The 14,578-nt window shown below is 47.8% G+C and overlaps 1 protein-coding gene across 5 annotated transcripts in view; it reads left to right on the top strand.

The window, feature by feature from the left end:
* Positions 1–14,578, top strand: part of RPS6KA5 (ribosomal protein S6 kinase A5) — a 179,409-nt gene that overhangs the window by 36,161 nt on the left and 128,670 nt on the right. The gene's annotated exons all lie outside the window — the stretch shown is intronic.

The following is a 14,578-nucleotide window of genomic DNA, read 5'->3' as shown; positions in this document are numbered from 1 at the left end:
AGGACAGAAATGGTATGGACCTAACAGAAGCAGAAGATATTAAGAAGAGGTGGGAAGAATACACAGGAGAACTGTACAAAAAAGATCTTCATGACCCAGATAATCACGAGGGTGTGATCACTCACCTAGAGCCAGACATCCTGGAATGTGAAGTCAGGTGGGCCTTAGGAAGGATCACTACAAACAAAGCTAGTGGAGGTGATGGAATTCCAGTAGAGCTATTTCAAATCCTGAAAGATGATGCTGTGAAAGTGCTTCACTCAATATGCCAGCAAATTTGGAAAACTCAGCAGTGGCCACAGGACTGGAAAAGGTCAGTTTTCATTCCAATTCCAAAGAAAGGCAATGCCAAAAAATGTTCAAACTACCGCACAATTGCACTCATCTCACATGCTAGTAAAGTAATGCTCAAAATTCTCCAAGCCAGGCTTCAGCAGTAGGTGAACTGTGAACTTCCAGATGTTCAAGCTGGTTTTAGAAAAGGCAGAGGAACCAGAGATCAAATTGCCAACATCCGCTGGATCATGGAAAAAGCAAGAGAGTTCCAGAAAAACATCGATTTCTGCTTTCTTGACTATGCCAAAGCCTTTGACTGTGTGGATCACAATAAACTCTGGAAAATTCTTGAAGTGATGGGAACACCAGACCACCTGACCTGCCTTCTGAGAAACCTGTATGCAAGTCAGGAAGCAACAGTTAGAAGTGGACATGGAACAACAGACTGGTTCCAAATCGGAAAAGGAGTACATCAAGGCTGTATATTGTCACCCTACTTATTTAACTTCTATGCAAAGTACATCATGAGAAATGCTGGGCTGGAAGAAGCACAAGCTGAAATCAAGATTGCTGGGAGAAATATCAATAATTTCAGATATGCAGATGACACCACCCTTATGGCAGAAAGTGAAGAACTAAAGAGCTTCTTGATGAAAGTGAAAGAGAAGAGTGAAAAAGTTGGCTTAAAGCTCAACATTCAGAAAACGAAGATCATGGCATCTGGTCCCATCACTTCATGGCAAATAGGTGGGGTAACAGTGGCAGACTTTATTTGGTTCCAAATATTTGGTTCCAGCTTATTGGTTCCAAAATCACTGCAGATGGTGACTGCAGCCATGAAATTAAAAGACGCTTACTCCTTGGAAGGAAAATTATGACCAACCTAGACAGCATATTAAAAAGCAGAGATGTTACTTTGTCAACAAAGGTCCGTCTAGTCAAGGCCATGGTTTTTCCAGTGGTCATGTATGGATGTGAGAGTTGGAGTATAAAGAAAGCTGAGTGCTGAAGAATTGATGCTTTTGAACTGTGGTGCTGGAGAAGACTCTTGAGAGTCCCTTGGACTGCAAGGAGATCCAACCAGTACATCCTGAAGGAAATCAGTCCTGGGTGTTCTTTGGAAGGACTGATGCTAAAGCTGAAACTCCAGTACTTTGGCCACCTCATGCGAAGAGCTGACTCATTTGAAAGACCCTGATGCTGGGAAAGATTGAAGGCGGGAGGAGAAGGGGACGACCGAGGATGAGATGGCTGGATGGCATCACCGACTCAGTGGACGTGGGTTTGGGTGGACTCCGGGAGCTGGTGATGGACAGGGAGGCCTGGCGTGCTGCGGTGCTTGGCGTCTGCAGGTCCCCAGGCGGGCTGTGTTCTCCGCCTTCGGACAGGCTGTGCGCTGCCCTTCCGTGCCCGGCCTCCGCGGACACTGAGCGGCCGGTGCTCCGTCGTGCTCCTCTCCCGGCCCCTTACTGCTCTGCTGCTGCCAGCACCCTGGGCTGCTCCACCTGCCCGAGTGGCCGCCCTGGACCCCGTGCCCCTTGATTTCAGAATGGGTGTGCTCGCCGGGGCTTCATGCAGGATCGGCTCCAAGGAAGCCTTCAGAGTGTTTCTTCAGTTAGCAGACTGTGAGGTCCCCTGGAGGAGGGCATGGCAACCCGCTCCAGTGTTCTTGCCTGAAGAATCCCAGGGACAGAACAGCCTGGCATGGGGTCACAAAGAGCCGGACATGACTGAAGTGACTTAGGACGCACGCTCTCACAGAGACCGGCGCCTACGGGACAGCCTGTGAATAAGCAGGAGGAGCCAGGCCTTACGGCCGCAGCGGGCACCAGCGCCGCTGGCATGGCAGCAAGTGCCCTGAGGTCACCTTCTGCCCGGGCCCCCCAGGGCTGTGAGTCCGGGTGTTACCCGGCCCTGAGGGGCTCAGAGTGGAGGAAGCTGCTTGGTAAGAAACAAGGGACCAGATCTGCTGGTTTTGTTCCTGATGAGGAAGGAGGGAGAAAAGGAGGGAAGTGAGAGAGCTGATGTGAGACCAGGGGATGGGTGAGGTGACGGCCTCCCGCGGGGTGGAGCGAGGGATCGAGGGTGTTCCCGGTTCCAGTTCCCTGCCTGTTGCTGCCGTGCTTGCTGCCCTCTGGCTTCCCCGAAGTCTTCGCTCAAGTCTCTTGCGCTAAGGAAGGCTTTTTCTGTGTGTTTGGGTTTTGCTTTTGTCTTTCATTCCCTGATGGCTCAGACGGTAAAGTGTCTGCCCACCATGCGGGAGACCCGGCTTCAATCCCTGGGTCAGGAAGATCTGGAGAAGGAAATGGCAACCCACTCCCGTATTCTTGCCTGGAGAATCCCATGGATGGAGGAGCCTGGTGGGCTACAGTCCATGGGGTCGCAAAGAGTCGGACACGACTGAGCCGCTTCACTTTCACCTTTGTCTTTCATCAAGTGCAGAGAAGGACCCAGACCTTGCTTGGTTGGTTGCAGCACAGAACCGCGATGGCCCTCAGTGGCTTGGTGGGGGCTGAGGGTGTCCGCTGAGGACCTCATGGAGCCCTGGGCTGGGGGGTGTCTGACTGGCACAGGTTGAGGGTCTGCAGGACTCGAGCCTGTCAGTCTAGATTCTCAGGAGCTGACAGGCCTCTGCTGGTAACGGGGATCCACCCTATCAGCAAAAGAGCAAAAATGAACACAAAATGTGGCTAGCTAGGGTTAGGGTGTGGGATTTCAGCCGTCCCGTCCCTGAGCCTTTCTCTGTCACAGCTCCTAACAAAAGAAAAGTTTTAAAAAGAGGAAGGTGCCCACAATGTTGTGGTGTGATCTTGCTCACACTGGCACTTGGAAATTGGAGGTTAATGTTGATGTCTTTACTACTGAAGGTGCTGGAAAGGGGAAGCTGAAACTAATTATTGAGGAATAGGGAATTTGGGCCAGGTCTGAAATTCTTTTCTTTACCCAAAACAGGAACTTTTTCATTAACTTGTTAGTTTTTGTTTCCCCATTTTTTTTTTAAATTGATGAGTTAATGTCTCAAGGAAAAAAAATCAGTTAAGTATCTGAAAATTGGCAAAATTTTATGTTGACCGTGCTTTAGTTGTAGAAGTTGATGTTATTCTGTAAATCACAGATTTATAATAAGTTATAGCTTCATTATTTGTTTCATCTGCAATAGACTGGACGTTTCTCTGCTTCCTTTTGCATTCAAAACTCAACCTCAACTAAGTATTGCTTTTTGTAATGGTTCTCCTTTTCTTCTGAAATGAGAAAAAGTCAGAAAACCACTGACAGGGGTCTGCTGCTGAGTCTTGTAGGTTAGGGGTCTGCTGCTGAGTCTTGTACGTATGGCTGTCAATTAAGCGTTCCTTGCTGGTGGCAGGTAGGGTTCAGTGTTGGGTTGTCAACGCTGCTGTGTTTTCTCTTCATTCTTCGATTTCGTGCATCTCGTAGTTTCAATCACAGAAGACTGATGCAAACCCCGGTGACATTTCCCCCACTTACAGTGGGCAACACAAATCAACAAGTGCGTGACGTACCTCTGTGTCCTTAATTAGTGCGTTTTTGTTTTGGGGTAAAGGTATCAAGTGAAGATTGGTTTGCTTGGGGGAGCATGGAATTAGGAGAAAAGGGGAATGGTTGTGTGTTCTGATAGCTGGACGGAACAGCGCGAGAGCGCAGCACAGCCACCTGAGGATAGGGGTGTCCCTCCTGGGAGCCGGGGTCCCAAGCGGTCGGCGAGGCTGCTCGCGGGGGCGTGCTGGGGCCCCGCCCGGCCTGGCCCCGGCCTCGGTGCTCTTTCTGCCCAGCCCCCCGTGCGCTCGGCCTTTGCTGTCCTCCTTTAACGCTGTAGCTCTTCCGACTGGCATGTGCTGGCTTCAGCTGTGACAACTGTTGTGCCGCCCCAGGGACTGCAGCTTGCCAGGCGCTGCCCGTGGCATCTTCCCAGCAAGCACACTGGGCTGGGCTGCCGACCCGGGGACTGAACCTGCCTCTCTCATCTCTCCTGCGTTGCAGGTGGACTCTTTCCTCTGAGCCAGTGGAAGAAGCCTGCGGATCCTCTCTGCTGTAGACCTCACTCCGCTGTCCGCTGTGCGTTTTAGCTGATTTCCGAGGCGTTTGACTCGTTTCGGGCACTGCTTCTCTGGTGGAGGCCATTTGCGCCCGTTAGAAAGGCTACGCAGAACCCTTTTTCCAGTCGCAGCGCCTTGACATGCCCTTGTCTTCACCTCTGCCCTTCAGTCCTTCTCTCTGGCCCTTTCTGACCAGCATCCCGTTGTTTATCACTTTCTGAGGGATCTGCTCCCTAAAACACCCCCCAGCCTTTCTCGTGTTCCTTTTGTCCATGGGCTTTCTCATTCATCTGCCTTCCAAGCTGGAAAAAAGTTTCATGGGATTCTTGCCCATTTCCTCAGTTCCTTCCCTTTAATCTCCAGTTCTTGAATAAAACTACCTGTATCCATTACTTTTCAGAATATTATTTTGTTTCTCCACCCCCACCTTTGTACCTTGACCTCCCTGTGTAGTTTGGAGGCTCGATTTATTTAATTTACTCATACAGCTTTCATTGATTGATACAGCGGCAACTCAGGATCACAGGGAAGAGATTCGTTGGGCTGGGTATTTGGGATGTGGGAGGTGCCGAGAAGTGTGGAACTTTCTAGAACTCTCAGGGAAGATGCCGTCCCAGCCTCTGTGTGTGTGCTTCAACCCAGAAGCTCTCTGACCCCCAGGCCCTGTCGTTTTGGGGTCTTCAGGGATGTTTCTTCACAGGCGTGCTGGATTGAATAATGGCCGTTGATTAACTCCCTGTCCAGCCCCTCTTCCCGCCCCTGGGGTGGGAAGGCGGAGGGTGGGTCCAGAGTCCCTGGTGTCTGGCACCACCCCCTCCCTCAGTAACTGACAAGACTCTCATCACTCTCAGGAGCTTCCTAAGCTTTTAGGACTAAGACCAAATATACATATTTATCAGTGTATCACAGAGTGACTCCCCTGATGATCAGTTTTCAGCTGACATTTGTCTTCGCTTGGATTCTACACATTATTCGTTTTCTAGCCCTTTCTCTCCTTGCGTCCTGACTGTTGGTCGTCATCAAGACTTGCCCTCTTTTCGTGATCTCCTGAAGGGTTTTCTTCTTAAAACTTTAGCCCTTGTCCCCTTCTAAAAACCTTGGACGTTGTAGGGGAGGAAGGAAAAATGCTTTTTTCTTCACTCTTCTGAATTCTCAACTTGTATTCCTGTAACAGAAGACAGTCAACAACAGAGAAGCATACAGATTGGCTCCATGTGAGCTTTATGTTGCTTGGCGCCTTCACCAGGCCACCATCTCGCTAAGTCTTTAGAGAGGGTTAACCCTGAGCTTTTTCATGCTAGGGTTAGTGAAAAATGGGACCTCGTGGGAAAAGGGTGTGGGTCGTGAACTGGGGGAAGCTTGGCGATTCCTCTCCGTGTCCCTGGCTTGAAAGGGAAGGATGCTCCTTTCCTCTGGGTGTGCGGGGAGGGCACCTTGGCACAGGAGGGGCTGTGGCTGACTTCAGGGGAAGGTCAGAGAGTCCTTGCTTGCGCTGTTTCTCAGATCCCTTCAGCTTAAAATACTCACTCTACCAAGTACTGTGCTTTGGGGCAGCATGACCTGAACCCCATCCACGTGCGGTCTGTGCGGAGCTGCACTTCCTTGCCGAGAGCTCCCCGCATGATAGCCCTTGGGATGGCGTGCCGCCACTTCAGAATCAGTGCTGAGGCCCCAAGCCTCCCCTCCAGCTTTCCCTTCCAGCTTCCCCTTTCAGCAAGACGCTGTCAGCAGCTGCCATTCGCCACGGTTTCCTGTGCTCCAGATGTGGGGTCGCTGGGGGGAGATGGGGCAGCTCAGTCAGCTCATCTGAAAGTGGGGGTCCTGTCCTGTGTACACACACGCACGCACGCACGCGCACACACACAGATGGCGCAGTTCAGTCAGCTCATCTGAAAGTGGGGGTCCTGTCCTGTGTACACACACGCACGCACGCACGCACGCACACACGCACACACACACTGATGGCGCGGTTCAGTCAGCTCATCTGAAAGTGGGGGTCCTGTCCTGTGTACACACGCACGCACACACGCACGCACACACACACACACACACACACACACAGATGGCGCGGCTCAGTCAGCTCATCCGAAAGTGGGGGTCCTGTCCTGTGTACACACACGCACGCACGCATGCACACACACACACACACACAGATGGCGCGGCTCAGTAAGCTCATCCGAAAGTGGGGGTCCTGTCCTGTGTACACACACGCACGCACGCACACACACACACACAGATGGCGCGGTTCAGTCAGCTTATCTGAAAGTGGGGGTCCTGTCCTGTGTACACACACACACGCACGCACGCACACACACACACACACAGATGGCGCAGCTCAGTCAGCTCATCCAAAAGTGGAGGTCCTGTCCTGTGTACATGCACGCACGCACGCACGCACGCACGCACAGATGGCGCGGCTCAGTCAGCTCATCCGAAAGTGGGGGTCCTGTCCTGTGTACACGCACACACACACACAGACAGATGGCGCGGCTCAGTCAGCTCATCCGAAAGTGGGGGTCCTGTCCTGCTTGATTCTGTAGTTTCAGCTCCCAAGTCAGGTGTTCAGCAGATGCTTCCTGCAGTATTTCAGTGATTCTACACACACACACACACTGTATACTTGTGTTTGTGCTGGGTCTCCCTTGCTGCGGGCTTTTCTGCAGTATTTCAGTGATTCTACACACACACAGTCACACACACACACACTCTCACACACACACACACACACACTGCATACTTGTGCTTGACTGTGCCGGGTCTCCCTTGCTGCGGGCTTTTCTGCAGTATTTCAGTGATTCTACACACACACACACACACACACACTCTCACACACATACTCTCACACACACACACTGCATACTTGTGCTTGACTGTGCCGGGTCTCCCTTGCTGCGGCTTCTCTCTAGTTTCGGCGTGTGAGCGTCTCGCTGCTCTGGTCTGTCCGGTTGTGTGCCACGAGCACAGGGGCCCCGGGGCTTCGGGAGCTGTGGCTCCCGGGCTGGGCTGCTCTGCGGCAGGGGCGCTCCCGAACCGGGAGCTGAACCCGCGTCTCCTGCGCTGGCAGGCGGGTGCTTGGCCGCTGAGCCGCCAGGGAAGCCCTGTCTCGGTGAGTCTTGGGTTCGCTGTTCCCCTTCCTTTCAGGTTCTGTCCATGCTTGGACTAGGTCCTCTCAGCACTCATCTAGTCTGTCGCAGCGGCCTCCCAGCTTTTCGCACTCGTTCCCCTTGCTGTATCCACACGGCAGCATGCTGCTGCTGGGGTAATTCTCCTGAAGCCGTACTCCGGTCTCGTCAGGAGCTGCTGTTACTTACGGATTCAGTAGTTTTGATTCAGTTGAAACTAGTCTGGCATTCTAGGTTTGGAATCAGCGCGTTTCTTGTATCTGTTTTCTGTCATGCTTTTACTGGTTCTCCCGCATGTTTCTTATAACTAATATTCTCTGGTGGGAAAATACTTATTCCTACTTATGCTTTTGTTCCATCCCTTCTTCTGGTCCGGAATCTCCCAGCCATTCTCTCGTCTTGGCTAGTTTAAATCCTGTACTTGTTGGCTACAGACCTAACACTTGGTTCAGGTATTAGGAGGCACTTGGTAAATGTTTCTTAAATGAGAGAATCAGTTCAGTTCAGTCGCTCAGTCGTGTCCGACTCTTTGTGACCCCATGAATCGCAGCACACCAGGCCTCCCCGTCCATCACCAACCCCCGGAGTTCACTCAGACTCACTTCCATCGAGTCAGTGATGCCATCCAGCCGTCTCATCCTCGAGGACGAGTGATGCTCAATAAGGCTGTCTGGTAGCCTCACATGATGCTGATATTCCCTTTAATGTCCACAGACTCCGTAGTCTTTTCTATTAAACTCCATTTTCAGAGCTTATTGCAAATTTAATAAGTAACTAATTCACTGAATAAAATCTAGTATATGAGTGCCTTAGTCATATACCAAGAAACCTACTTGAAATGGCTTCAGAAGCATTATCCTCTTTATTTCTACTTTAATTGTAAAAGTGCTGTTAAATTAAGCCTTTCATGTTAGCATAAGTGAATCATTGGATCTAATAAAATGATTTCAGCACATCCTCTGTGCAATTACATGTGTGCAGCTTAGCAGAAACTATGGCAACAGAATAAAATGTGGTGTTACTGATTCTTTTCCTCCGTGAGAGTGGGATGTTCCAAGTTAAATATCTCACAACCTAAAAAAATATGTATATAGATTATGTGCTTTATAAATTACATTTGATAATAGAATTGCCTAGAAAGTTAAGAAGCATTTATCAACCGTTCGTTTGTGGCTAAAATCCTAGGAAAACATGCCAAAGGCCAACGACAGCCATCTTTGAGTGGGGGGGCTCTGGAGATTCTCAGGGCCTCTTTAGAAAGCCTGTTTACGCTATTTGTCTTCTTAAACTTTGAACATGGATTGTTTTATAGTAAAAACAAAAATGCTCTTGGAATTTGGGGGAAAAGACAATGATCTTTTTAGTCTAAATTTATTATTTTAAAAGTTTTGTCAGTCATGTTTTCCCACCGTGCACACATCTACATTAATATTATAGGAGAAGCTGGAGGGATCCACTTACAGCATAAAGAATCAAGTATTTTATAGTCATTGTATAATACAAGATTTTTCCTTTCAGAAGTATTCACCAGACTTTTCTAAAGAGAGTTTTTGTATTAAGTGAAATTTATTAGAGTTGCAGCAAACATATTTTTGACAAATCCATTGACTTCTTGTAAAGGGTTTAGTTAAGTTTAGTCTTAAAAGTGACTTCCTCACTAGTAAGAGTACAGCATAGGGTGGCGACACTGGTCAAGAAGGGAAGGGTTCTCCCTATAAATCGCTAGTCCGTCTTCGCTGTGTCCTGCAGGGCCTTTCGTTGTGGCACAGATCCCTTGGCTGTGGCACAGGCAGGCGGGCTCTTCGTCCCCCGCCGGGACTGAGCCTGTGTCCCCTGCATTCATAAGGCAGATTCTTAGCCCCTGAGCCTCCAGGGAAGTCCCAGGAAGGGAAGGATCTTCAGTGGGAGAGTTCCTAATATTTTAATAAGAAAAAAAATGAGTTAAAATTGCTTTGTGAAGCATTAAAATTATTCACACCTGTCCTTTCTAAATGATTAATATTGTATTAATGTAAAAAATCTTCAAATTCTTTTGATGAGCGGAGACTACCTAAACTAATTAATAAAAGAGATAGGCCTAAAGTAGGCCTTGAAAAGTTTGGAAATGTTTATTGTTTTAGTTGACTTTTGCTAACATTTAATAACTCATATGATGTGGGCATCAAAATGGACTGCAAGGAGATCAAACCAGTCAATCCTAAAGGAAACCAGTCCTGAATATTCATTGGAAGGATTGATGCTGAAGCTGAAACTCCAATACTTTTGGCCACCTGCTGAGAAGAACTGACTCCTTGGAAAAGACCCTGATGCTGGGAAAGATTGAAGGCAGGAGGAGAAGGGGACGACAGAGGATGAGATGTTTGGATGGCATCACTGACTCGATGGACATGAGTTTGAGCAGGCTCCGGGAGTTGGTGATGGACAGGGAGGCCTAGCGTGCTGCGGTTCATGGGGTCACACAGAGTCAGACACGACTGAGAGACTGAACTGAGCTGAATGAGCAATGATACGATCATACTGTGTACCAACTGAGTAGTTCTAGACGAAATTTTTAAAGTTTGTTGATATTGTTTGTTATTTTAGGTATTTGTGAAGAGTTTCCGTAGGCATTGTTTCTGTGGGAGTTCATTCTTTTATATAGGATTCAGGAGCTGAGGATGAGATTTTGGTGCAATTAAGCTGTTATAGCTGGAAATCCAGAAGTGCCCAAAGTCTGCGCAGTCATATTACTCTTATTCCTCAAGAGTCATGAGGGAACTGTCTGCAAGGAACAGTAGCTGGTGGGACTCTGCACCGCATTGTCTGTAAAAGCTGAGCAAGCTTCCGATAGGCCAGTGCAGAGCTCTTCTTAAAGCGGCATCGGCGCATGTAGTTTACCTAAGTGAGAACTCCTGCGTCCCTCCCAAACCTGTCTAATCATAATCTTGGGACCAGCATGTTGAGCTGTGTGAGCCTGCAGGTTAGAAAGAACACACAATGAGCGAACACTAGGTCCCAAGGGAACCTCCACATCCACTTACTAACCATCATATACAGTGGAAGGAGGCTTGCAAGAGGATGGCCTTCTCAGGAGGTCAGGCCAGGCCAGAAGTTTGAGCCAAAAAAGAAAAAGAACAGGCCTTGGGTGGAGACTGTTCTTAACACAGAGACTCCGCTTGCTACTGACTGTCCCCAGTCAGAGTTTTAGACTCTTCAGTAATGAGTAACTTCTTTTTATCTTTGGGAAGAGCTAGACAGAGAGTCGGGCAGAAGCATGCCTGGCGCAGGTGGAGGAGCTCCCGCAGCCACAGGAAGAGCCGTCTCCTTCCGTACGTGAGGACAGGCAGCGGACACTTCCGTCTCTCAGACACAGGTCTGCTTCCGGTCACGTCTGGTCCCAGACATCCAGGCAGCTGCAGGTCACCTGACATGTCACTTTGGACTTTGCTGAGGCAGGTAGAGGACTCAGAAGCACAGGCTCCTTTAAGGGGCTGCTGTGCAGTGTGCCTCTAGGATGAAGTAAAACACGTAAATATTTAAGTCTTGTTCTAATGACGTTAGTAGCATTGCTGGGAAGGTTGAGCTCTTGCTCTTAGGTTGACAGTTTAATTAAGAGAGATGTAGTTTATTTTTAGACTTTCATGCTCAAAGACTTCTGATTACAATGAAAAACAATGCCGGAGAAATGAGAACCATTTAGACTCTTAGACTCAATGCTTGGATATCTGTTTGTCATTGCTTGGGTTCTTATAGCATCGTATTTTTGTTTGCTTTTATGTGTTTTGTCATTAACACAATGAAAAAAATCTGTTTAATTAACAGTATTCCCCAGCGCCTAAACGTGATAGAGTCCCCTGTAGATTTGCTTCCCTGTGTGTGTCTGGCAGATATGATGTAAAAGAAAGAATCATACGGAGATTAAGTTCATGACCCCTGAGATGGGCCTATATTGTATCACCTTTAAGATTTTATTTGCTCTTTGAAGTTTATTTCCAGGGGTAGTAGTTGAAGTGGAAAGCAGAAACTGCTATTTTATTTGAATGTTGACTTAGGAAGACCATTACTTCTTGTAATATCAAAATAAGACCACCTTCTAGAGAATTACTTTGTAGAAAGTGACTGTGAACACTGGACTTACTAGAGGAAAGCAATGTTTAAGGCCCTTGAGAGTGGACAGAAGCAGGCCCTCAGGGAGAGCGCACGGCGGGAGGAGGCGGGGAAGGCCGCATCGCCGTTTCACTAAGTTTAGCTTCAGGGTGAGCACAGATCATGTTCTTTGGACTCTGATGAAGAAACAATGGTTTCTGGTCAGAGAAACTGGGAAACTAAGGTCAGAGAACCTTGGCCACTGATGATAGTGGAGGAATCCCTAAAAGAAAGAGAGGAGCCTCAGAGGAGGGAGAGTCCTCAAATTTTGTGTACGAAAATTTGTGCATTTACTTCTGAACCATGCATGAAAACGACAGTCTCAGAACAGCTTGACTTAAAAAACAAATCTGAAGTGGCCTAGAGCTGCCTTCTAAGAAACTGATTTGTAATTCAAGTCAGTCCAGGCAAAACCAAGATATTTGCTGGCTAAAACAAAAGAAACTCTTGCTGGAGAGAAATAACAATCTTAGAGTTTTCACTAGTTAGCATTTAAGGGTTAATGTTGAGAGTACAATAAAAAATTATCCTACATAGGAGGGATCAAGGAAATGGAACATATCCCAGGAGGAAATAAAAACAACTGAATTCCAGCCTGAGATGCACGAGATAGTGGCAGTAGCAGACAAGAATTTTAAAACGTCTCTCAAAATATCCTCAGTGAGATAAAGCAGCATGTTCTCTGCGAGTGAAAAAATAAAAAAATCTTATCTGATAAATAGAAACAATGAAAAAGAACCACATGGAATTTCTAGAAATGATAAATACAATGTCTGAAATGTAAAAATCTGTCGGATGGGTTCAACAGTTGAATAGAAATGTTGGAAGGAAATGTAAGTGGACTTGAAGGTAGAACAATGGGGATTAATGTGAAGAGCAGAGGAAACATTAGAAGAAAATGAGTAGAGTCTCAGGGACCTCTTAGTATCAAACAATCAAACATATGTGCAGTTGGAATCTTAAGAAAGTGAGGAGAGAGGGAATGGGATAAAACGAACATTTGAAAAATTAAGGGAAAAACTTCTCAAATTGGGTGAAAAACAGAAACTCAGAGATCTAAGATACTTGGTAAGTGCCAGGCCAGATGACCCCAAAGAAGGCCATAGCCTGTCTGGAAGCAACCTAAATGTCCATCAGCGGGAGAGTGGATAAAGAAGGTCCGCCGTATTTACAGTGGGGGATTGCTCAGTCATGAGAAAGAATGGAATAAAGCCATTTGCAGCAACGTGATGGACCTAGAGGTGTTTTCAGGCAGAGAAGTACAAATATTATATGATATCACTTGTATGTGAAATCTAAGACAAGGGTACAAATAAACTTATTTATACAACAGAAACAGTTATAGGTGTAGAAAAAAATCTTATGGTTACTAGGGGCAAGAGGGGGAGGGATAAATGGGGAGATCGGGATTGACATACACAGACCACTGTATGTAAAATGCATAACTGATAAGGACCTGTCAGTTAGCACAGGGAACTCTGCTCAGTGCTCTGTAATGACCGTTACGGGAAAAGAATCTTAGAAAAGGGCTCGGCTCAGTTCAGTCGCTCAGTCAGGTCCGACTCTGTGTGACCCCATGGACTGCAGCGCACCAGGCTTTCCTGTCCATCACCAACTCCCGGAGCTTTGTCAAACTCATGTCCATCACGTCAGTGACGCCATCCAACCTTCTCATCCTCTGTCGTCCCCTTCTCCTCCCACCTTCAGTCTTTCCCAGCATGAGTCAGTTCTTCGCATCAGGTGGACAAAGTATTGGAGCTTCAGCATCAGTCCTTCTAATGAATATTCAGGACTAATTTCCTGGAGGATGGACTGGTTGGATCTCCTTGCTGTCCACAGGACTTAAGAGTCTTCTCCAACACCACAGTTCAAAAGCATCAATTCTTCGGCTCTCAGCTTTTTTTACAGTCCAGCTCTCACATTCATACATGACTACTGGAAAAACCATAGCTTTGACTAGAAGATGGACCTTTGTTGGCAGAGTAATGTCTCTGCTTTTTAATATGCTGTCTAGGTTGGTCTTAGCTTTTCTTCCAAGAAGCAAGCATCTTTTAATTTCATGGCTGCAATCACCATCTGCAGTGATTTTGGAGCCCCCCAAAATAAAGTCTGACACTGTTTCCACTGTTTCCCCATCTATTTTCCATGAAGTGATGGGACCAGATGCCATATCTTCGTTTTCTGAATGTTGAGCTTTAAGCCAACTTTTTCGCTCTCCTCTTTCACTTTCATCAAGAGGCTTTTTAGCTCCTCTTCACTTTCTGCCATAAGGGTGGTGTCATCTGCATATCTGAGGTTATTGATATTTGTCCCAGCAATCTTGATTCCATCTTGTGCTTCTTCCAGCCCAGCGTTTCTCATGATGGACTCTGCATATAAGAACCAAGTGTAATTAATCTATGACCTCTTGCTGATTTCCTATGAGAAAAATTCTGTGGTTAGTGAAGAAAAGGCTGGAGTGACTGTGTATCAGAAGAGTTCCTTATCTCCCTTAGTCCAGCTGCAAATACAGATATGGGAGAAATAGTATATGTTTTGCAGGAAGGGGGACCCCTTCCAGGGCCCGAAACTGGGCTCCTGTCTAACACTCGAAAATGAGTTGTCTGAGGAGACACATGTGCTGACCGTGCAAGGAATTCTACTGGGAGAGGGGCACCCGGGCGGAGGGCAGAGGGTGAGGGGCCCCGGGAGGACCGCTCTGCCACATGGCTTGCAGGTTTTATGGTGATGGGGTTAGTTTCCGGGTGGTCTTCAGCCAGTCATTCTGACTCAGAGTCCTTCCTGGTGGTGCACACCTTGTTCAGCCGAGATGGAGGCCAGGGAGAAGGATTCTGGGAGGTGGTCGGACATGTGGTGTCTCCTTTTCATCTTTGCCGAACTCTTCCGGTTGGTGGTGGCTTAATAGCTCTGTGTTCCTTACCAGGACCTCCTGTTGTAAAACAACTCATGCAGACGGTTACTTTGGTGCCTGTCCGGGTGGGCGGTTCCGGTCGGTGTGCT

Source organism: Budorcas taxicolor, chromosome 10 (genome assembly GCF_023091745.1).
Source record: "Budorcas taxicolor isolate Tak-1 chromosome 10, Takin1.1, whole genome shotgun sequence".
NCBI lineage: Eukaryota > Metazoa > Chordata > Mammalia > Artiodactyla > Bovidae > Budorcas > Budorcas taxicolor.
This window is presented reverse-complemented; position numbering and strand designations above follow the sequence as displayed.